Below are 25,401 nucleotides of genomic sequence, written 5' to 3'. Positions count from 1 at the left end.
CAGTCCCCCGCTGCATCATGCTACTACACCGCCTTCAAGCCTACACCAGATGACATCTACCAACAAGTCGAACGCCTCTGGCAGCTTGATGTGCTCCCATTCCGTAGCGAGTGGCTAGCAGTGCGGTCTCGCCTGGACCAGGAAGCGGTGAGCGTCTTGGAAGCACGCACTAAGAGAGTGAAGGTTGGTGACACACTTCGCTACACTACACCCCTGCTCCGGATAAAAGGTGCACTACCACTAAAAGCAGATGTTGAAGCAGTGATGCCAAAGCTACGCAGTACAGAGTGCTTAAAGACACTGTCAAAGCTAAAATATATGAAGCAGAGATCCAGAAGCTTATAGATGGTGGGTGTGTCACAAAGCTCCAGGAGGGAGAGGGAAACAGCTCCAGAGAGTCATGGTTCATACCTCATCACCTCGTCCATCATAATGGCAAACATCGCCTTGTCTTTGACTGCTCCTTTAATCATGGTGGTCTCTCTCTCAATGAGCAGCTTTTCCCAGGTCCAACCCTCGGCCCATCTCTCATCGGGGTCCTCCCGCGGTTCCGCCAGCACGCTGTCGCCATCAGTGGAGATATCCGAGCCATGTTCCACCAAGTTCGGCTGCTACCGGAGGACCAGCCGTTGCTGAGGTTTGTTTGGAGAAACCTGCAAAGGGAGAAACAGCCTGACGTATACCAATGGCAGGTCTTGCCATTTGGTACCACAAGCAGCCCGTGTTGTGCAACATTTGCCCTGCAAAAACATGTCAAAGAATGTGCTGCAGGAAATGAAGACATCCTGCAGTCCATCGAACAGTCTTTCTACGTGGACAACTGTCTGCAGAGCCTGTCAACGACTGAGTCAGCCAAGCTCCTGGTGGACAAGATGCGACAATGTCTGGCCTCAGGAGGATTTGAGATTCGACAGTGGGCAAGTAACTTCTCATGTGTTGTCTCCCACTTGCCTTCCAGTGCCCGATCTGAAAGCACAGAGCTGTGGCTGGCCGAGAAATGCAACGATCCACAGGAGCCGGCCCTTGGTCTCCGGTGGTATTGTCCATCTGATCGGCTCGGTTTCAAGCCAAAGCCCCCAGAGAGTGAGACCCCTACTATGCGGTACATCTATAAGGTACTCGCCCGCCAGTATGATCCGATCGGGATCATTATCTCCGATCGGGATCATTATCCCGTACACTACACGGGCCAAGATTCTTGTCCAGAGACTGTGGGCAAAGAAGAGGAGCTGGGACGACCCGAATCTCCCTCCTGACATCCTCCAGGCCTGGTCCAGCTGGGAGAGAGAACTCCCCGAGCTGGCCAACATCTCCATCCCTCGAACCTATGCACCATTGGAGCTTGCTACCGACACCACAGAGTACACTCTCCACGTCTTCTGTGACTCCTCTGAGCAAGCCTACGGGTCAGTGGCATATCTCACCACAAGAACTAATGACACTGTCTATGTCTCATTTGTGATGGCAAGGTCTAGAGTGGGCTCAAAACGCCAGCAGTCAATGCCACGGTTGGAGCTCTGTGCAGCGCTGACAGGAGCCCAGCTGTCCTCCCTCCTTAACAAAGAGCTCACCTTGTGTATTGCCCAGACCTTCTTATGGACTGACTCCACAACAGTTCTCACCTGGCTGACATCTCAGTCGTGAAGGTTCAAGGTTTTCGTGGGAACAAGGGTTTCTGAGATCCAGGAGCTGACTGCCTCACACACCTGGAGGTATGTGGATACAGCTAACAATCCGGCCGACGATCTCACCCGTGGCAAGACGTTAGCTGAGCTGGCTGCGCCAAATCGTTGGATCCAGGGACCAGCATTCCTTCGCCGTCCACCGGATGAATGGCCATCCTGTCCTAGCATCACAGAGCCAGAGGACCGTGGTGAGTTAAAACACAGTCTTTTTTGTGCTCTTACACAGACCAGCTCACCACCCAAGATACCAGATCTCACCCGGTTCAGCAGCTGGAGAGAGTTGGTCAAGGCCACGCAACAGTCTCTTCATGGGGCGGCAGCCGACCCTGCTTCACCTCTGTGTGACCTAAGAGATGCTGAAGTCCACCTGCTCAAAACCAGCCAAACAGACTGCTTCTCTGAAGAAATCAGATGCCTCAGAGCCGGCAAGCCTGTGCCACCCAGCAGCAGGCTGAGTACGCTCGCCCCAGAATTAGACCCGACATTGGGTCTTATACGGGCTGGAGGACGCCTGCGCCGTTTAGAGAGCTCTAGCCCCACTGACATTCACCCAATACTGTTGGATCCCCGTCATGCAGTCACCACACTCCTCATTAAAGAGATGGATGCTCAGCTACACCACCCTGGACCTGATAGGGTGTTTGCAGAGATGAGGCGCTACTACTGGGTTCTGCGAGGAAGGCAGGCTATCAAAAAGTATCAGAGAGCTTGCACTGGTTGCATGAAGTGGAGAGGGAAGCCAGTGGTGCCGAGGATGGCAGACCTGCCCTCAGCCCGTCTGAGGCTGCTCAAGCCTCCATTCTTCTCAACAGGCGTGGACTGCTTTGGTCCGTACATGGTCAAGGCTGGGAGGCGAAGTGAAAAGCGCTGGAGGATCATTTTCAAATGTCTCACGACGAGATGTATACATCTGGATCTACTCACCAGCCTCGACACAGATGCTTTCCTCCTCGCACTGAGACGGTTCATCGCACGGAGAGGCACTCCCTTTGAGGTCCTCTCTGATCAGGGGACTAACTTCAGAGGAGCAGATAAGGAGCTGAAGGAGGCCTTTGCAGCAATGGAATCACAGTTGCAGGAGCGGCTTGCAGAAAAACAGATTAAGTTCCGTCTTAACCCACCAGCATCTCCCCACTTTGGTGGTGTCTGGGAGCGTGAGATTCAATCAGTCAAGAAATCCCTGCAAGTGGTCATAGGTGCACAAGTGCTCCAAGAAGAGGTTCTGCTCACACTCCTCATCGAAGTGGAAGGCACCCTCAATGCCAAGCCTTTAGGATATGTATCCTCGGATGTGGCCGATCCAGACCCAGTGACGCCCAGCATGTTGTTGATGGGGCGGCAGGATGCCTCTTTTCCACAAGTTGCCTATGCTCCTGACACCCTCACCAGGAGGCGCTGGCGTCATTGCCAGATGATGGCCGACCACTTCTGGACACAGTTCATCAGAAACTACTTGCCCTCTCTTCAAACCCGCCAGAGATGGCGCCAACACACAGATCATCTCCTCCTGGACACAGTTGTGATGATTGTTGATCCTCAGCTTCCACGTGCTCACTGGCCAATGGGGAGGGTGGTGAAGCTGAATGCAAGTGATGATGGATGTATACGGACTGCTGAAGTCAAAGTTGGAGAGAAGACTTACGTGAGACCAGTTGCTCGGCTGGTCCAGCTGTCAGCTCTTCCTGAGGATAATCCTGTTTAAAGGACTGTTGTGGGAATTTATGTTTGTTTCAAAATTGCCATGCTATTTAGGGGGCGGCTGTTATAAATTCCCTTTGTCAGAAGATTAAGAGAAAGTTCCCTATTTAATATGATAATTGTTGAATATAATTGACTATATTATTGTTGACGTAAACAAGCTATTATTGTAGTCATGCACCTTTAAGTTACGTCTGTTTTGAGTCAGGCAGTTTACCGGGCAGCTATGTTTACTTTCCGGGGTCCTTCGGGCTATGTGTTGAACAGTGTGTATATGTGAGAGTGTGCTTAGCTGCTGCTGCTACAAAGCAATATATAAAGAAGAAGTTAAAAACGTAAAACGGTGTCCTTATTCCCTAACCGGAGTACGCTCACGGGTGAAGAGTCCCAGCACAACAACAACAACATCAGTTTAAACATAGTTCTTTAATAAGTATAATTCCCACCAATGGAGTAATACGTTATACTAGTGATTGTTTCTGTGATAAAACACTAACAACAAAACATATATTTAATAAAAGAGCCATACATTCAATCTCTACTAATTATTGACTTAAAAAATGGTTTTGAAATGTTTCATTAAAATATATTTATGTTGTCCATTAAAACCAAGCATTAGTATTTTGATACTGCCTTTACATTGGTTTGCATTAAGTCAAGCAGATATGGCTAATATTGCAACCAGCGTCTGTCTGTACAGTATATAACTCCCACTTAATAATGGACATTTTTTCTGTGTAAACAATAAACACAATGGAACATTGAATGACAAGTTTTCTAATTGTTTAAATGATGTAATATATTATATATATATATATATATATATATATATATATATATATATATATATATATATATATATATATATATATATATATATATATATATATATATATATATATATATATATATATATATATATATATATATATATATATATTTATTTATTTTTTTTATTTTTATTTTTTTTACTTTTATTTTTGCAGCATTGGTCCTCCCAAACAATTGATTGCATTCAAACTCAATGTTGCCAGAGTAACTCATCCGAGATTGGAAAGTTTCTCCACTATGTAGTACGCGTGCCATCTGTTGGAAGAGGGCGGGATTACAACAATAACAGCCATAATTATGGCGTATGCTGTGATCACAAATACAGCCGGTAGGTGGCAGCCCTGAATCACTAAACAACTGCAGAAACGTATGAAGCTTCCTGCCACTTCTTCTACTTCACAGGATTAGTTTGAAGTGTGAGTGAAACCATAGGTCATTTCAATTGTATTGAGAGGGATGATTTTTGGATGTTTATTGAATATGCCTTGGTTTTATTATTAAATACTGGAAAAAACTGAGTTACTGAAGTATTATAATTATTATTATTATTATTAATACATTTAATATGAATCAGTTATTTATGTAATATTTTTCAGATGCCTATTTTGCTTAATACAGTACTTTGTGACGAATAAACAAATGTATTGAGATTTTAGGAAAGTTAAAAAAAAAATGCATGCCCAATATATTTTTCACACAATATTAATTATTATATTTATAATTAATCAGTTATTTCTGTATTTTTAGACGACTAATTTGCTACATACAGTACTTTGGGACAAATATAAAAATGTAAAAGTGAAAAAAATGCATGTTTAAACATGTATGTACACATATAATGTAAAAATGAAAAAGGAATTATTTAAAAGAAGGCAACATATGATCTATGTAAAATTAAGCATTTGTCCTTGTAGCACTGTAGTGCATGTATTTATTATTATATTATAATTATTGTTAATAATAAATGTTTTTCTTGTCTTCATTTTGATGGTGCAACATATGAATGTGGCAGCACTGTGTCCCAGGAGTTAGTGCGTGTGCCTCACAATAAGAAGGTCCTGGGTTCGATTCCTGGGCTGGGGGTCTTTCTGTGTGGATTTTACATGTTCTCCCCATGACTGCCTGGGTTCCCTCCGGGTAGTCTGGCTTCCTCCCACCTTCAAAGACATGCACCTGGGGATAGGTTGATTGGCAACACTAAATTGGCCATAGTGTGTAAATGTGAGTGTGAATATGAATGTTGTCTGTCTATCTGTGTTGGGCCCGAGAGGTACAAGCGGTAGAAAATGGATGGATGGAAGGTGTGAATGCTTTCTGTACAAATAAAAAAAATCCTGACAATAAAAGGTATTGCGGTAAAAGGAATCAATTAAAATGTTAATTATTTATAATAATAATAGTAATAATAATCAACATGTTTTTTTGGTCTTTATAATAAGCACAAACAAGTTTGTGTTGTTTTTCCGCAAGCGTTGGCAAAACAGTCCCGTGGAAAATACAGTGGACGAATAAACACAAAAGTATTGATCTTTTTAGACCAGGGGTGTCAATTTTAGCTCAGGGGCCGCATGAAGGAAAATCTATTCCCACGTGGGCCGGACTGATAAAATCATGGCATAATAATTTAAAAATAAAGACAACTTCAAAAAATTTTTTTTTTTTACTTTAGCCAAAAATAAAACAAGCACATTCTTAAAATGTACACATTACACATAATCCTCTTGGCAAAACACTTGAAGTTAGTTGAACATTCTGAGGAATAATTTGGTGCAGTTTCAAAGACACCATGAAGAACACAATTAACTCAAACTTTGCCTCAGTATATTTAAAAAGCAATTCAACTGTAAGCACTTCCTGTTCAGCATTCTCATGTTGGCAGCTCACCATTAAAAACGTGTTTGGAAAAGCAACCGAGTGTTTCCTCAAACCGCCACATTGGTGACATCCACAACTGCCATAACACATTCATTCATCATCATTTAAATATTACAATTATACAGTAACATCATCGAAACAATTGTCTAAAAAAAAAAAAAAAGACATCCTAATAGCCGAATTAAAGGTAACATAATGGCAACACTAAATTGGCCCTGGTTTGTGAATGTGAGTGTGAATGTTGTCTGTTATCTGTGTTGGCCCTGTGATGAGGTGGCAACTTGTCTAGGGTGTACCCCGCCTACCGCCCAAATGCACCCCCGCGACCCCGAACGGGACAAGCGGTAACAAATGGATGGCTAACTACAAACTTAACCAATGTGAAAATGCTAGATTTAAGTATAACATAAAATAAAACAACAAATGTAAAAGCACATTTTCACAATAGAGTTGTAGCGGCAGTCAAACCAGAGACCATTTAAAGTCATCTTGATGTGTGACGTCAGTTACATTTGAATTGATCTTGCGACATCCAGTGGACACATTTTGAAACAGCAGTTTCTTTCATTAAAAATTGCAGCTCAGTTTTACACTTAGCAACTCATCTTGCAGGTCGCCGGCCAGATTCAACCTGTTTGCGGGCTTGCTGTTTTAGACATTAGGGCAGGTGGGAGGGCATGAAACGAGAAGGAATAAACAGAGGGGGAGAGGCTGGCTGAAAGATGCCCACATAAGTACGTCCATTATTCTGTGACGTCACAAATGGCCCACTGTTTAAAAAAGACTGCAAAACACAGCGTTCAGAGGCATCCAAAACTGCGTGCAAGCTCACGGCCAAATGCATGAACCTTGTTATTTGACGCTTTGGCATTGTGTAACACGACTATATCCAACATTGTAACATTTATATGTTAGAAAAGAAAACAACTATCATGGGTGCCCTTTAACCTTTTACTTATAATTGCCCACAGCCTTATGACAACAGCTCTCTGTTATTTTAATTACCTTTTTAATAACAATAATTTTGACGTCATTAAAAGATAAGTAGTTTGTAGTGATTTTGGGGTGACGATCCAATCCAGAATCTATTATCGATGATTACACACGACTTTCAATTCAAACCGATTCTTGCAATATATTATTTGGTATGAGAATTTTAATAAAACCTTTCAAAACAGGTTACAACATCTCATTCAGCTGTTGACATATGACATCTAAAAATGTCAAACACCTTTTAAAAAACTGATTCTTTAAAAAAAAAAAAGTGTAATAATGGTATTAATTTATTTGAAATTATGTTTTGGAACTATGAATCGGAATACATTTAAATTCGGATTAAAGTTTTTTCAGCAGCCCTAAATAATGTACAAAATGGTCTGGTTAAGTCAGTCCTTTTTTAAATAGTGGGGCTGGCCCCCCTGGAGGGGGGTGGCGCAATACCAGGGTGGCGCAATACCAGGGTGGCGCGCGTGTGATGAACATTCTTTTTTTCCCATACCAGAATATGACAAGGCTTCATTGTAACGACGGTTGGAGACCAGGAAAGGCTGTTGTGTTGTTTCCTTTAATGTTAGTAAACGTACAATGTTATGCAGAGGTGTAGTTATAACAATTTTATACACATATTATACTATTTATAGTCACGGTGGAGGGGGGGATGGGGGCACAAAATATTTTATTTTTCCAAGGAGGGACATAACAGAAAATAATAGAGAAGCACTGGGTTAAGTGATGGATGACTTTTTGGACTCCCAAAATGTCCCAAAAGTTTACAATAATATACATTAACATCACTAAACGACATGCAGTCAAAAAGTAAGAAAATGATGAATAATTTGCAAACAATAATATATAGCGTTATAATATAACGCTCTGACGAAGGCCACGTGCCGAAACGCGTAAGCGTTCCTCTTTTTTGATGTGAGCAATAAATCAAGTGAAATGTGAGTATTTTGTCCTACTAGTCTTAATTTTGGGATGTGCTACCTTTTCAAACATTTTTGAAACATTTACTGGATTACTTTTTTTTGGGTTTGGCACTCCATCTTGAATCACATTGAGAAGCGCAATCTCCTTTTTGAACCAGTTTTTTTTCCCTATTTGACAAAGAACAGTATACTTTTCTTAAACAATACACACCAGTAAAGTAACAATACATTATTAATTCAAGCAATACCTATAAAAGGCCACAAGATGACAGCATCACTCTGTAAAAAAAACCCCTCTGTGTTCCCCCCTCAAGTTTTACTTTCTGATTTAATTTAATTACGATTTAGGGGTGACGATTCAATTCAGAACCCATTAATGATTTAACACGATTCTCAAATCAGATTTTCACAATATATTATTTGCTATAGGAATTTTAAATAAACTTTTTCAAAACAAAACATCTCCTTCAGCTGTTGACATATGACATCTAAAAATGTCAAACCTTTTAAAAAACAGTTTCTTTAAAAAAAAAAAAAAGTACACTAATTGTATTTATTTATTTGAAATTATGTTTGGGAACTATGCATCAGAATAAATACACATTTAAATTCGAATTAGGGTTTTTCAGCACCACTACAAAATGTACAAAATGGTCTGGTTAGGTCAGTCCTTTTTAAAAAGTGGGGCGGACAAAAACAATTTTATTTTTCCAAGGAGGGGTGTAACATAAAATAATTGAGAAGCACTGGTCGAAAAAGTAAGAAAATGACGAGTAGTTTTTTTTTCTATTTGAAAACGAACAGTATCATTTTCTTCAACAATACAGGCCAGTAAAGTAACAACAAAGATACGGTAAGATCGTATTAATTCAAGCAAAACCTATACAAGGCCACTAGATGACAGCATCGCTCTGTAAAAAACTATGTTCGCTCCCTTAAGTGGAGAGTAGTTTTACTTTATTTTAGTTTGAACTTCTCCTGACCCGGAATGAATTAATTCACTTTTATTACTACATTACAAAACAGATTCCGTGGTTGTAGAAGCTCTACAGTAGATCAGCAGTGCCTTTGACCAAAAGATCACGGCGGTGAAAGTTGGCAGAGCCCGCTAAGCATTTGGCAGCGCGACGACGCCCGGCCCTCCCCTCGCTGATCAGAGGCAAACTTGCCGACGCCACTGTGTCGCATTCTGGGGATAGCTGCACATAGGGACGCTGTGATGTGCCACCTGGCCCTTGGCCCCCGCCGGTCAGGAACTCTCGCTGACCTCTCCATTAAAACTCGTTTGCCATTGAAAGCCACGTCAGAGAGAGCCTCCGGGGACCACTTGCATGCATTCCCTCCGTGATGAGGACAGAGCAGCGGGTGATTGCCGACACCTATCGGACAAGCCCCCCCCCCCCCCCCCCCCCCCCCCCTTCCTCCCAACTGGCCCGTGAATACGCCATGTCCCGAGAACCAAACAGTTGCACATCAAAGTTGGTCCGTTTGGTCGTCGGCCAACAGAGCACTCTGTGCCTCTCGGCCTCCGTTGCGAATCGACATAAGCTCTGGAGAGAGAACAGTCTCCTAGATGCCAAGCCAGAGAGATTCTGGAAGGAATAATTGTTAAAGTGGATCAAGAATTCCGATTTTAAGTATCTGCTTCTCACGCTGATGTTCAAAAGAGTAGCTTTGACAGACAGCTCGTGGAATTGTAATCGACTTTCGTCATGCAAACAATATTAGCCGTGAATCATCATCATGCCCACGCACTTTCCTTTTGGCTAAATCCATCCTCGTTACTTCATTTAATGGCTTTAGATGACATACTGTACAAGGTCTAATGTAAATGTCAGCTTCTCCAAAACGCTGGTAAAAATACCAGTAATAATTCCCTCCTCCCTAACTATTACAGATGTCATTGTTAAAACAAAACAAAAACATACTAAATATTGTTAAGCGCCAATAACTACACAAAGTACATAAGTAGCAGTTGTGTTGTAATTTAGCATACTTACAGCTGTACTTCTTGCTGGTGTTTAATATTGGACTTCTAAAAACTGCACAAAAACAAATTCAAAAGAATAAATGTAATTGTATTATCATTGGCATTATTATTATCATCATTATTATTAGATGCTATGGTTAATGATTGGCTCAAGCATTGATTTTCATTCTTTTTTTTTGTATTTCTATATTTTCTCATTGTTTGTATATTGTATATTTTATTTGTATCACCTGTTGATTGTTTTTGTTTTGAAGGATGCATCTCAAACAAGGGTGTCAAATTATGGAACAAACTTTACAGTGGAACAAAACAATTTAGATCTTTTCCTGTATTCAAAATCCAGCAAAATGTAAAAAAATGATGATGAAAATGTATAACTGAGTAAGCTGATGATATTTTTTATTTTTTGTATTTATTGTTGTATGTTATGAAATAGACACATCGCCTATTCTGTATCGCCTATTGCTGGAGTCACCAACGCGGTGCCCGCGGGCACCAGGTAGCCCGTAAGGACCAGATGAGTAGCCCGCTGGCCTGTTCTAAAAATAGCTCAAATAGCAGCACTTACCAGTGAGCTGCCTCTATTTTTAAAATTGTATTTATTTACTAGCAAGCTGGTCTCGCTTTGCTTGACATTTTTAATTCTAAGAGAGACAAAACTCAAATAGAATTTGAAAATCCAAGAAAATATTTTAAAGACTTGGTCTTCACTAACTGACAAAGAAACAGATAACAGATTTGGTGTCCAGTTCAAAGTGTGACATGAGTTATTTAAAAATTTGAGAGTTGACTTTTGTATTTTACATGAGTTATTATTTGTACAAACATGGTGCAAAGTAATTCATGATTTTTGTTTTTAATGTTAGTGGCTAGCTAGTTAAAATGGGATATTGTGATTTTACAAGACTGTCTTAGAAGTGATCATTTGAAAATGTTCAATTTGAAAAATGTGCACTTAGAGAAAATATAAAAATAAAGTGTTGCATATTGATATTTATCTGTTTCTATATATATTTATTGTGAGAAATCATTAAGATGATCAGTGTTTCCACAAAGATAAATATCATTAATTATTAATAGTAACATAGAGTTAAAGGTAAATTGAGCAAATTGGCTATTTCTGGAAATTTATTTAAGTGTGTATCAAACTGGTAGCCCTTCGCATTAATCAGTACCCAAGAAGTAGCTCTTGGATTCAAAAAGGTTGGTGACCCCTGGCCTATTGATTGTTTTTGTTTTGAAGGATGTATCACAATCAAGGATGTCAGTTTATGGAACAAACTTGACAGTGGAACAAAACAATTTATAACTTTTTCTGTATTCAAAATCAAGCAAAATGTAAAAATGATGATGAAAATGTATGACTGAGTAAGCTAATGTTATTTTTTATTTTTTTTGTATTTATTGTTGTATGTTATGAAATAGACATATGGCCTTAATAGTCTTCGGAGTTGAATAGCAATTTATGTACTTGTGCAAATAGGGGCAGATATTGTAAGTTCAGAATTATTTCTGCCACTTTTCATTAATGATTTATTTTATGTTGCATCAGTTATTTTTAATTTTAACAGGTAATAGGTATTGGCAACACTAAATTGGCCCTAGTGTGTGAATGTGAGTGTGAATGTTGTCTGTCTATCTGTGTTGGTCCTGTGATGAGGTGGCGACCTGTCCAGGGTATACCCTGCCTTCCGCCCGAGTGAAGCTGGAATAGGCTCGAGCACCCCCCTGTGACCCCGAAAGGGATAAGCGGTAGAAAATGGATGGATGGATGGAGATTGAGTGAATGTAATGTAAATGAAAATGGGAATGTGGTTGTTTATAAATCTCTACAGGCCGACCCAGAATATAGACACAGTTATACGCGATATTAAAACAATGTGCACTGGGCATTTTGTATAGATATGCATATTGATAATTACAAATAAAATATTCGGACCCAATACATTAAACTTTTAAAAAATTGGTTATATTTTTCTAGAAATACTTAAACTCACCTTCCAAAAAACGGCTGTATTTTTTTGTTTTTCTTTACACTTAAAATGAGTAATTAAAAAAAAAAAGTACGTCTGCCTAAATATAGTATGTAATATGTATGATACATACTATAGAGACTACCGTATATTTTGACCAAAGGATGCCCAGGATTATAAAGTGCACTGCCGATGAGCGGGTCTATTCAGGTCTATATTCATAGGAAAGGTGCACCGGATTACAAGGCGCATTCAAGGGGTCATATCATGATTTTTTTTTTCTACATTTAAAACACTTCCTTGTAATGGTGGTTCTTTGGTCAAAATGTTGCATGGATCATGTTTTACAGACCATCTTCAAACCACTTTGTGACCATCTCTTTAGGATGCACCGTTTTGTGAGAAATCTTATTTACGTGCCTCCACTTCAACAGCATCTTCTCCCCGTCATCGTTGTTGTACCGGCAGTTTTAGCGCTTCCAAAGCAAGTCTACTGACAGATGTAACTTATGACTGTAAATTACTTTAGATTTAGATTAGAAATGGCAACAGCGGAGGGTGAATGAAACATCAAAGTTGTGGGCTTGCTTTGCCAGCGCCATTTACTGAACAGGCGTCAACTTGCAATTCACATGTATCTCTTATGTGTGACTGCCATCTACTGGTCACACTTATCATTACACCATGTACCAAATAAAGTTGCTTCGAGGTTGGTACACACAACCAGAATTAATCCTTACATTATGCGCACCAGGTTATAAGGCACACTGTTGAATTTTGAGAACAATGAAAAGGTTTTAAGTGTGTCTTATTGTCAGAAAAACACAGCATACCTACTATACAAACTATACTATACCGTATAAACTATACTATACATTACAAACTATACTATATTACCATATTTTCAGGACTATAAGCTGCACTGGTGTATAAGATGCACCCACAACATTTTGGAAGGAAATAAATATTGTTTTCATATATAAGCAGCAGACATAGCACAGCAAGGCAGTAAAACGGCTGATCAAACTAAACAGAAAAGTCATTGATGTCTTTATTCATCCTTTATAAGATAAATAAGATTTCCCCCCTTTTTAATACGGTTCAATATGGTAAACAGGATTCTTCTTTCTTGTACTTTGTAAACATTTTGAGTTCGAAGGCTTTGTTAAAGTGGATAATTTGTATCATTGTTTGATTTCTTTGCTTAATCCATTCCGTAATTCGGGCCGTTAGCGAACTAAAATCCATAGATTAAAAAAAAAAAAATTCTACATAAAAAAATAAAAATCCATAGCTTAACCGCACATTTGTATAGGCCGCAGGGTTCAAAGCTTGGAAAAAAGTAACAGTCTGGAAAATACAGTGTTCAACACAATGCAATATTATTCTATAAAATACAAACTATGCCATACCATAAATATTATTCAGTACAAACTTTACAATACATTACCATACATAAATACATACATAGTACAAGGAGCGGGCATTTTCTGCATGCTTTGAATGGGAAAAAGTAGTAGCATCTGTTGGAGGAATATAAAATTTAAAAATAGAAGGCGAGTCGTCCAAATGGGTATCTTAACATGAAGGAATACATTTGTTTATTTTAAGATACTTGAGGGATAGGAACAGGGACAAAATGTGACGAATAATAAATAAGCTTGAAAAATACAACAAAAATCTTAAATGTCACAAAATGTCCCTTGGCTCTATTAAGAGCTAATAAATGTCCACTTGCTCCCGTTATTGTCCTGTGTCCTAAACAGGTGTTTGGGTTGTTTTCCACACGCATGTCACCCAGCTAAGACCCTTCTTGTTGCAGACACAGCATTGACATGTGCTTTCAGACCTCACATGTAGCCCACACCGTGTTTGTCTGCATGGATGATAATATTTGTTTAAAGAGGCGAGAGGAGTCGCTAGAAGGCCCCTGACACTTGGTGCAGACTGGCTGGAAAGACACCGTCTCCACCTGTTGCAGGTCGAAGGTTAATGCTTTGAGGTCAAAGGTTGCTTGTGGAACTCTTGCTTTCAGGGGGCTCGTAACAGTTCCCACTCGAAGTGCTGAATGTTTGACAGTGAGAATGGATAGCATATTGTATGTTGTTATGAATCACTCAATCCAAAAATTATATATTATATATAAAATGTTTCTCATGTTGATTTATGTTATTTTCATTGTTGGATCTCCTGGACTTAGACCAAGGTCAACTGGAATGAAATTATTAAGAACGATACAGTCTTTCAAAGTGATGTTAATACAATTGTGGATAAATGACACTCGCCTGCAAAAATTAATCGATTAAATCAATTAGAAAAATGTTTATATTCTGTTGCTTTGATTGATCAATTGATGAGTGTAACTAATAAAAAATTATCAAATCCGGACTACATGGCGTACCAGGTTCGCATTGTGGTGGAGATTTTTTTTTTATATATTTTTTTTTATCAAAGGACAGATGTTAAAAATGCAATTTCAAAGTTGATGATGTGCCTTTATTAGAAAAAAAGGTTATTACAAGTGTAAAAATGTTTTATACAAACTTGTTTCCTTAAAATATGTGCAACAATTCTTCTCAACAAAAGAGGAGAAATATAACCTTAGAGGAAAATCTAATTTAAAACTTTTGTATGCACGTACAACACTTAAAACCTTTAGCGTATCAGTATGTGGAATTAAATTATGGAACTGATTAACCAAACAAAATCAAACAAAGCACCAATATGATTCAGTTTAAGAGTTCACAAAGTACACAGAACAATAATTATGATGTACATCTTGAACCTTTTTTTTTTTTCTTTTGAGATAAAGATTATTTATGTATTTAATATTTGTTCACTTACTATGGTATATTATTCATGTATTATTTATGTATTCACTGTTCTGTTACAGAGAACAAGGAAATGGGATAACATTGCTATGGAATGAAAAGGAGTAGGATTAAATAAGCTCTGCTTCTTCCTACTCATTTTTGGACATGCTGTAATGAAACAGCTGGAATGATGTGATGCATTACATTGTATCGTGTGCATGTTCGAAATAAACTGAAACTGAACTGAACTGAAAAATGTATTTAGGCTATAACACGTGTTTTATCCGATTACTCAATAAATCGAACAAACTGATAGATTACTTTATTTAAATAATTGATAGGGATGGACACATGTGTGACGGGAATAAAAAGAAAAAGGAGTTGATTAAGGATTACTTTTTTTTTTAGATTTTGAAAACATTACATTTTGCTAAATTTCTATGTAAATAAGGTAGAGATTTGCAATTACATTTAAATTGTTTGTTTGAAACTTTTTTTGTTTCCTCCTTAATTAACATGGACATTACACATTGACGTCCCACTGGGGTGAGTTTTCCTTGCCCGTATGTGGGCTCTGTACCGAGGATGTCATTGTGGCTTGTACAGCCCTTTGAGACACTTGTGATTTAGGGCTATATAAATAAACATTGATTGATTGATTGATTGAGTTGTTCTTATTAATACACACAAGTCAAAAGTACAATTTCAATGTGGATGATGTGTATTTATTAGAAAGAAAAAGAATGAAAGTTGTGGCAAGCATAAAACACTATTATTTCAAATATTTTGCCTAAAAAACGCATATAGTTTGAAAATGTGTTTTATCCGAATTCTTGATCAATCGAACAAACTAATCGACCGATTACTCTATTATTAGATTATTGCACATGCCAGCACTTTGATAAAAAATATGAGAACCACTGCAATTGCAATAGAATTGAGATTACCATATTTTTCAGATTTTAAAGCACACTTAAAAAACCTTTCATTTTCTCAAAAATGTGCCTTAAAACCATGGCGCGCCTTATGTATGTACTAATTCTATTTGTGCTCACTGATCTAGAACCAATTTTAGTTGGTACAAGGTGTAATGATAAGTGTCACCAGTAGATGGCTGTTACACATAAGAGATATGTGTGGATTGCAGGTTGACGCCTGTTCAATAGATGACGCTAGCAAGTAACTGTGAGCAAGCAACATCAAAACGTTGATGCTTCATTGAGAAAATAGAACATTTTACACAGGGCTCAAAAATCTGTCAAAATGTTTTAGTAGGAATTTAGTATGCAACAAAGCTGCATTGCTTGATGGAACGCGGAGCATTACGGCTACCGTAGTCAGACATACTGTGCTTCAACATACAGGTTTTATTATGGTGTGTGTATAAGGACCCCAAAATGGCACCTATTATTAGGAGGCATTTTTTTTCGCCCGATTATGCAAACCAATTGTTCTTACCTATCGGTACCTGCTGATACATATTTTGGATCTGCATAAGTCAAAATGTGCGAGTGTCCACCATTGTAGTACGCGCCGTTGTCAATAAGCTCCTTTTTTTTCTCTTTGCTCTTTATGTGGGGCATTCATCCTTCGCTGTTGTCCTTTCTAATACACATTAGCGTATAGTTTGAACGTATATCTGTCAGTAGACTCCATATGGAAGGGCTAAAAACTACAAAATGGATGACGCGGAGTAATTTATTTGTCCATTGAGATGCGATGAGAGCTATTACTTGGAGAAGAGACATTATTTATATCAGTGGTCCTCAAATTTTTTCACCAAGTACCACCTCAGAAAAAAAAAATCCTCTCCAAGTACGCTATAATGATCAACATTAAAATACAGTAGCGTAGTAGGCCTAAGTATTCATTCAAAACAAGGGAGAGATTTTGTGTACAGGTATAATTTAAAATATGTGGCCATTGTAACATTACACACAGTTTGAATACGGGAAAACAAAACACTGTACTTTAATCAAGTGATTCTTTGACGCACCACTAGATGGAGCCCACATACTACAGTTTGAGAATCACTGATTTATATTAATAATGATAGAAAATAATGTTTCTGAATTTAATCCAGAGATTTAAAAAGGTTTCTTTTGCACCATAGAAATTAATATTCAAGGCATGTGGGTATTTTATTATCCATAAATGGTAAATGGGTTATACTTGTATAGCACTTTTCTACCTTCAAGGTACTCAAAGCGCTTTGACACTATTTCCACATTCACCCATTCACACACTGATGGCGGCAGCTGCCATGCAAGGCACTAACCACGACCCATCAGGAGCAAGGGTGAAGTGTCTTGCTCAAGGACAAAGTTGGTAGAAGCTGGAGATCGAACCAGGAACCCTCAGATTGCTGGCACGGCCAATCTTCCAATGTGCCACATGTAATGTAACAATGTTTTACCCAAACAGAGAGGGGACATTTTTTAAATGTATTGAAATTATACACAATGTTTTGGAATTTTACATTTTAATATTGTTAATGTGTACTATAATCTGAATGTGTTTGTCCTAACTTTACCATCAATTTGCGGAGGGACTGGAGATGTAAATTAGCCAGTGGCTGTAATCTCGTATATTCACATGTCCAAAAAAAATGTAGTTATCTCTGGCTATCAATTGAGTATCTCATTGCTGATTGACTCGGTTTTTGGTAATCACAATATGTCCACCCTATAGCACAGGTAATGTTTGAAGTCCATTTTTACACAGCAGTGTACCGAACAGATAACTAGGCCATCATGTAACACGTCCCTAAATTAGACGAACTTGTAGGGCTCTTTTTTTAAAACCGTACAAGCGGCGTACGCCACTTTTAGCCACATTTAACTCCGGGATGGGGACTCAGGGGCTAATTAGCTTGAAAAACAATAGCTCCCTGATCACCATTCCATTGTGCTCAGCACCATTGTGTGCCGGATCTGATTACAAACTTGCGATAAACAAGGAGCTAAATTAGATGCGCAGTTGTTGCCATTGTCCCCGATTTCTGATACCTAACCCCCGCCTCACGTCCTTTGTAGGCGGTATGTACGAGCCAGAGCGGACAGACAATCCCGAAAGAGTCCCTCCAGTCCCAGATGGGGTATAAGTGTATGGCCACTGACAGTTGCCGCGCTCTCTGCGGTCACCTTCCACTGGCAAGGCCGACGTGTAATTAAGCCCATGAGTGCAGTCCAAGCAGCGGGCAGCTTAGGATGGAATATTAATGTAGCTTTGATGGATGGAGTCAAAAGTGATTTCTTGCAGCAGAGCGTGGGTTGAGGGGCCAGCTGGTCTCAGAGCTGGATGGTGGGCAGATGCTTACAGGCCATCTTAGCCTCTGCTGATGGAGCACAATTGATTAATGTCCCTCAATTAAGGAAACATTAAAAGCCACGTTTTCTAAACGCTCGGCCGGCATTTTGTGTATTCCTCGGGGGGGCGACGGAGAACAGGGCGGCTCAGTTTGCAACGTAGTCCGCGGTTGGCAAACCTCCACCACATTAACTTGGCACGCCGGGCGTTTGTCGTTACCGGTGCAGCTTTGGGAAGCATCAACGTTTTGATATGAAGACCCCCGCCCCCGTGTCAACAACACCGATTTCTTTTTTTGTGGATCCGTGAATCTTTGATCTCGGTTGATCCCGGATAGTCAGCTGTTTCTTTCCTCCCGTTATCGTGTCCTACATCGTCTCATGCAGCATACCATGCAGTGTCGACATGATTCTATAGCAACCCGTAGTACTATATTGAAAATCGTCTCCTTATGATGAGCAGGCGACAATTTTAAACGACCATACAGGCGTAAAAAAGGCTTAACCAGTTAAGATGGTGCTCGGAACAATAATACGTCCTTAGAACTTGTTTATGAGAGCCGAACGGGAGGAATATAACTAATCTCCCTTACTTACCAACTTACGCTCGCTTATAAAAATTGAACAATGGAAACACCTCCTTCCTAAGTAGCCTCTTATAGACCCTATACTAGTGTTGTCCCGATACCAATATATTGGTACCGGTACCAAAATGATTTTGATACTTTTTGGTACTTTTCAGTACTTTTCTAAATAAAGGGACCACAAAAACTTGCATTATTGGCTTTATTTTAGCAAAATATGTTAAGGTACATTAAACATGTTTCTTATTGCAAGTTTGTCCTTAAATAAAATAGTGAACATACAAGACAACTTGTCTTTTAGTAGTAAGTAAACAAACAAAAGCTCCTAATTTAGCTGCTGATATATGCAGTAACATATTGTGTCATTTATCATTCTATTATTTTGTCAAAATTATTAAGGACAAGTGGTAGAAAATGAATTATTAATATACTTGTTCATGTACTGTTAATATCTGCTTACTTTCTCTTTTAACATGTTCTATCTACACTTATGTTAAAATGTAATAATCACTTATTCTACTGTTATTTGGATACTTTACATTAGTTTTGGATGATACCACAAATTTGGGTATCAATCCGATACCAAGTCGTTACATTAAATTGGTCATATTCAAAGTCCTCATGTGTCCAGGGACATATTTCCTGAGTTTATAAACATAATATGAATTTTAAAAAAACGAAAGAAGATGTTGTGATGCCAAAAAATATCAACGTAATCATAGTAGTATCGACTGGATACGCTATTGTACTTGGTGTCATTACAGTGGATGTTAGGTGTAGATCCACCAATGGCGTTTGTTTACATTCAGGTACGGGGGTGGTGCGGGACCGGTACTTTTCAGAGGCGGTATTGTACCGAATATGATTCATTAGTGTCGGAGTACTATACGAATACCGGTATACCGTACAACCCTAATCAGGACAAAAATATATTAAATGTTAACACTTTTATTTCAAATTTAACTTTTGTCTGATTATAATTCCCTCAATTATCAAGACAGAAAAGAAATGTCAACACAACCATGGAAAACACTCAATCAATTTAAAACAACATTTTAAAAGCACTTAACAAAAAAACACTTACCAATAACCTCTTTAAATTAAGGTGCAAAAATATTGACTGTGTATAAAATGCTAAATTACAGATGTAACAAAATAGTGCAAAATGTGAAAATGTAGATAGAGGAACATGTGAAGAACATTTTTCTTTGAAGGTTTACTGCCGGGAAGTTACATGGTCTGTATAACATTTAATTGTTATCTGTTATTCTTATTTAGGTATGGAAATGCATTTATGCTATGCAGTAAATATTGGACCAAAATAAAATTTTTAAAGAGCACATTTGTTATATTTTGTGATTTATTGTCTTTATACAGTCCTACACATTAGTTCCTACCTGTTGTTTCCGTACATCCGAGTAGGAAACGGACAAGGGTACCACTGATTTTCACGCGCTTTTTTGTCATACGTGTAGCTATGATAAAGGACACATGTTTTGGCGTGTTTTATTATTCATAGTTTGCTTAACAGTAATATAATATTCTTATACGCTATAAGTGACCAGACGTCCGAGATCAAAACTGGTAATATAATCCCAGAGAAAGGGGAAAAAAACGGTCAGCTATTTTTAAATTGAAGAAACAATATGATTAGGTTATATATACATGCGTACATCCTACATAAACAATGTATGAAAACATTAGATATCTATATATCTTATAGACTGTATCTCTGTTGCTGCAGCAGCAGAGAGTTTATTCTGTCTTGACACTTTGTATTAATATTTTGTATTACATTCTTCCCTTAAATGATCATGTTTACAGTCATTGTTTTATATGTATTTTTTATGTATGTCGCTTTGGATAAAAGCATCTGCCAAATACTTCAACATAAACATATATAAACACCTGTAAGTCTTTATATCAGCTAAAACCACCAATCTGTTTCACTAGATTCAGAATAAAACCAAATTCTGTCTTACCCAACAATGTTAGTATTTGAATATTGTTACTTGAAGACTTATTCCTGGTTACAATTATACTGTTAAGAAAGTATTGTCTTATATTTTGCCTAAAATGAGAATGCATCATAATCAGTGGCGGCTGGTGAATTTTGTTTTAGGTGGGGCTGAAAGTTTGTAAACCAAACCTCTGTAGGGGGGTCATCCTCCCCCAGAAGATTTCTTTGTGATTTTCACATACAAATATTAAAGATCTTTGCTCCTTCTCAACTCTGTGGTAATATTATTTTCATAAAATACAACCAATAGTACATTAATGTTAAATCTTACTTGTGAAAAGTAATCACCCGATTCCTATTTTCAACAGTCCGCTCATTTGAGCAAGAAAATGCTGAACACCATCTTTGTTTTCTACCTGTCAACTGTCAGTTTAGGCTGCTCGCCGGCTCCTCATCACCACTTCAAGAAGGCGGCCAAATTGCTCGTGTCACAGCAGCCAATGCTGCGTGTACTTATAAGATGTCTATGGTTATAACGTCATTGCAAACACGGCAATCTGTTGCGTCCACTGCAGTTCGCTAACCTTATTCATACTTTTTGTCAAGTGATTTTTTTTAAGCAGGGCTGCATGAGGTACCTATACATAACATTACGTTAATCAATGTATCACACACAGTAACGTAACGTTAGACGCGATCAGCAGCACCGCGTATTTTAGCCACCTACAAAAACACAAACATAGTCAAATAAAGGTCAGTTAAAATGTATACTATATTAAGAATATGTGTACATATTGCATAGGGCCCTGACATCTAAAATGTACAACTCTGTTCATTGTTTTGTTCATGTTTTTGTTATGTTTTTCATATGTACGCACACATCAACACACATTCAGTATGAGATGAGATCAATGAGATCAGGTAAGAACAGGATAGAAACTGCTGTGGAACTAGTTACAATGCAATATGCCATGGAAATACAATGTTAACACTTGTGTGCAAATAAGTACAGTTGCACTTGTTTTTTCAAATGTGTTTATTCTGTAAAGGAATGAGTTAAATGTTTAAAATGACTGGATAATAGTGCTATTATGAAGTGCAATGTCAGCACTATTTTTTTTCCTGCAATTTCAAATGCACTTGTTTTAATAAATAAATACAGCGTTTTAAAAGCATACACAATCTGTGTAAATATATTAGTCTGTGGTTAAAAGGACTTGAAATGACTCGAAATTCAAAATGCAGGACTTAGGACTTGACTTGAGACTTTCCAGTCTTGACTTTGGACTTGACTCGGGACTTGCCTGTCTTGACTCGGGACTTGACTCGAGACTTGAGGGCAAAGACTTGAGACTTACTTGTGACTTGCAAAGCAATGGCTTGGTCCCACCTCTGTTAGTTCCCAAAACCAAGGTACCGCTTTAAGTAAAAAAAATAAAAAATAAAAAAAAATTTAAAAAAAAGAGTACAAATATTATAATGGAACCTTGAATAGCAAGTGATGTGACAAACTTCCTGTCAGCTGACTATCTTTGCATAATGCTTATTTTGTTAACAGCCCTTGTTAAGATTTTAAAATAAAGACCACTAATAAAGCCAAACAAAACATGCAGCATTGAAGGTGTCGCATGTGTCATGCATGAAGGCTGTTCTTTTAAGACATTTTTTTGGTCAATTTAGGATTTTTGGGCAACGATACTGAATCGATGCTAATTGGGTCCTGCAGAAAATACAATCAATACATGCATGGGAAAAAAATCAGAAAAATATGTTTTTTTACAAAGCGTGTGTCTTGCAAATTAATCTGGTTGCACATTTCATAAATACAGTTTAAAATGTTGAGCATTTAAAAAAGGCATTTAATGCCTGTCCGTGCTTGCGAAAATAGAATTCACTAGGAATTTTGTTTTGAATTGTTTCCCCTTTGTATTATGTATTACTTATTTTGACTTATTTTGTGTTACTACTTATCATATGCAGTGCCAAATGGGACAAAACTAAATAAATACATATTTGAATAATTAATTACATCATTATCAATTAATTATACATGGAATTAAATTCATAAATGTATTATCAAATGTGGCATTTATTTAATAAATGTACAATAAATTAATTAATTACACATCTTCAATGACACATTTGAAATATATTTTTTTAACTAGTGGTTTCATTATTTCATTATTTAAATCATTATTTTAGGATTTGATTAATTAAGTTAGGAATGAATGATTTAATCAATGAAGTACATATTTATGCAATTATTTAAAGATGTTTTTTTTTTTTTACTAGACTTTTTACAAGCTCTTGTCAGCGCTTCATTATTTATTTTACATTATCTGTCAAATTTAGCAATCAAAGTCAGTATTTATTTCCAATTATTTCCAAGTCATTATTTAAATATATATTTAGTTTGGCCCTCCATACAACTATATTTTAAGTACATTTTCTTCAGGAAAAAAAACTAAACAATTTACTGTAGGTAAAATTCACACTTTGATGATTTTCTTGGGATTTCACTCCTGTTACTACCCTAACAAATTACCCCATCTGAAATATGTAGAATATTCCATAGGTCACATGATCCTCAGGAGGTTGCATCATTCAGAAACAAGTATGTCCATCTATTGATCGTTCGTATATTTAACAATATTTCTATGTTCATTAGCAAAAATGTGTTTTTGTTGCATTTATGTTTTTTTCTGATTCTTTGCTAAAACTCACTTGTGTTACTTTCAGTCTTGTTCCCCAAATGAATCGGCATAGGAACCTTGTACAAAACTGAAATGCAGTTGCCTGAGATGGGCCAATAAACATTTTGGGTAGTTCAATGTGTGCATTACCAGATTTAGAGTTGAAAAAAAGACTAAAATGAAAGAGTTACAACATGCAAATTGTACTTACTGTTTCAGAAGCTGCAGTTTATTCATGTGGAAATACTTTCTTGATTTCAGGCATGTCGGGCCCTGGCTTGACTCTGCCTGGAATTTTACAGCGCCTAGAACATTAAAAATACCACAACAAGTTAGCCGTTAGTCACTTGCTGTTCTTTTCACCTGCATCAATGTGGTGCATTGTGAAGACATGGCACGTATCAGTGGACGGTTTCAAAACACAAGGTGGATCACACGCTTTGAAACGAGCACATTTTAGAGATGGTGCGGAAAATAACTTGTCATGATGCGGTTGCTTTTATAGGTTATTGTCCTGCATGAAAACGCCAGCCTACCGATTCCGTGCAGGAGTCCTACAGCACCCCCAGTGGTGAGAATGTGTCATGTTACTCAGCACACAAAGCCTACTTAGGTGTGGAAACAAGACGCCATGATACAACTTAGTGTTGGTACCGGTACCCAAACTATTTCTATACTTTTCGGTACCTTTGGATACTTTTCTAAATAAAGGGGACCACAAAAAATGGCATTATTGGCTTTATTTGAACAAAAAAAATGTTAGGGTACCCTAAACATTTGTTTCTTATTGCAAGTTTGTCCTTAAATAAAATAGTGAACATACTAGACAACTAGTGTTTTAGTCGTAAGTCAACAAACAAATACTGCTGACGTATGCAGTAACATATTGTGTCATTTTCTCTTAATTTGTCAAAATTATTAAGGACAAGTGGTAGAAGATGAATGATTAATCTACTTGTTCACTTACTGTTAATATCTGCCTTTACTTTCTCTTTTAACATGTTCTATCTACACATCTGTTAAAATGTAATAATCACTTATACTTCTGTTTGATACTTTACATTAGTTTTGGATCATACCACAAATTTGGGTATGAATCTGATACCAAGTAGTTAAAGGATCATACGTTGGTCATATTCAAAGTCCTCATGTGTCCAGGGACATATTTCTTGAGTTTATAAATATAATATAAATTAAAAAAACAAAAAACGAAAGAAGATGTTGTGATGCCCAAAAATATCGATGTAATCATTATAGTATCGACTAGATACACACCTGTACTTTGATATCATTACAGTGGATGTTAGGTGTAGATCCACCAATGGTATTTGTTTACATTTTGACCCCCTGATTAGAAGTAGCTAAAACACTGCCAACTGCGGCTGAACTTTAGCCGCTAGCTAGCTAGCCATGTCTTAAAGCACCTCTTCCTGAGGGCGTTTCAGTGTTATAACTTCACCTTTATCGTTAGTTTTTAAGCCAAAATGCGTCCCTTCTCCCTTTTCTGTCTACACGCTGTGTCTGCTTGTAGGTACTCTGTGATTGTGCACTGCCGAACATGCTCGTCTGCTCGTAAACCAGCAACGACACGACATGCCGACGACGGGGGAGTGGGAGGGTGGTGGACCGGTACTTTTCAGAGGTGGTATAGTAACAAAATATGATTCATTAGTATCGCGGTACTATACCAATACCGGTATACAGTACAACCCTAGAAAACCACATGTCTCCAAAAAGACAACACTTCACGGACATTAGTCCTGTACACCATAATAAACCCGATCACATCCCTGAGGCTTTTGCTGTGTACACGCCTTGAGACGAGACGGGGTCAAGGCCGAGGACAACTGCAAGGCGCTTGTTAAGTGTCGGCGGCTCGTGCCGCTGGGACCCTTCACTCCCGCGAGCCATTCCTGGCATTCAGCTCGGGTGGGGTGGTGGGGGGTCTCGTCCCTGTCGTTCAATTGCCACCACCATATTATGTCTACTCTGCGGCTCCTTTACACGCTCAATAGGCTCTTGATTGTGTGGAAACCAAAAATAAACAAATCAACAAAACAAGG

The 25,401-nt window shown here is 38.1% G+C and overlaps 1 long non-coding RNA gene across 1 annotated transcript in view; it reads right to left on the bottom strand.

The window, feature by feature from the left end:
* Positions 1–25,401, bottom strand: part of LOC133658445 (uncharacterized) — a 383,871-nt gene that overhangs the window by 228,036 nt on the left and 130,434 nt on the right. Inside the window, exon 2 of the long non-coding RNA XR_009827464.1 lies at positions 23,550–23,643. This is a non-coding gene — a long non-coding RNA (uncharacterized LOC133658445). The remainder of the gene's footprint in view (positions 1–23,549; positions 23,644–25,401) is intronic.

The sequence above is a fragment of the Entelurus aequoreus genome, linkage group LG10 (assembly GCF_033978785.1).
Source record: "Entelurus aequoreus isolate RoL-2023_Sb linkage group LG10, RoL_Eaeq_v1.1, whole genome shotgun sequence".
Classification (NCBI taxonomy): Eukaryota; Metazoa; Chordata; class Actinopteri; order Syngnathiformes; family Syngnathidae; genus Entelurus; species Entelurus aequoreus.
The sequence above is the reverse complement of the archived record's forward strand: the minus strand, read 5'-3'. Positions and strand labels throughout refer to the sequence as shown.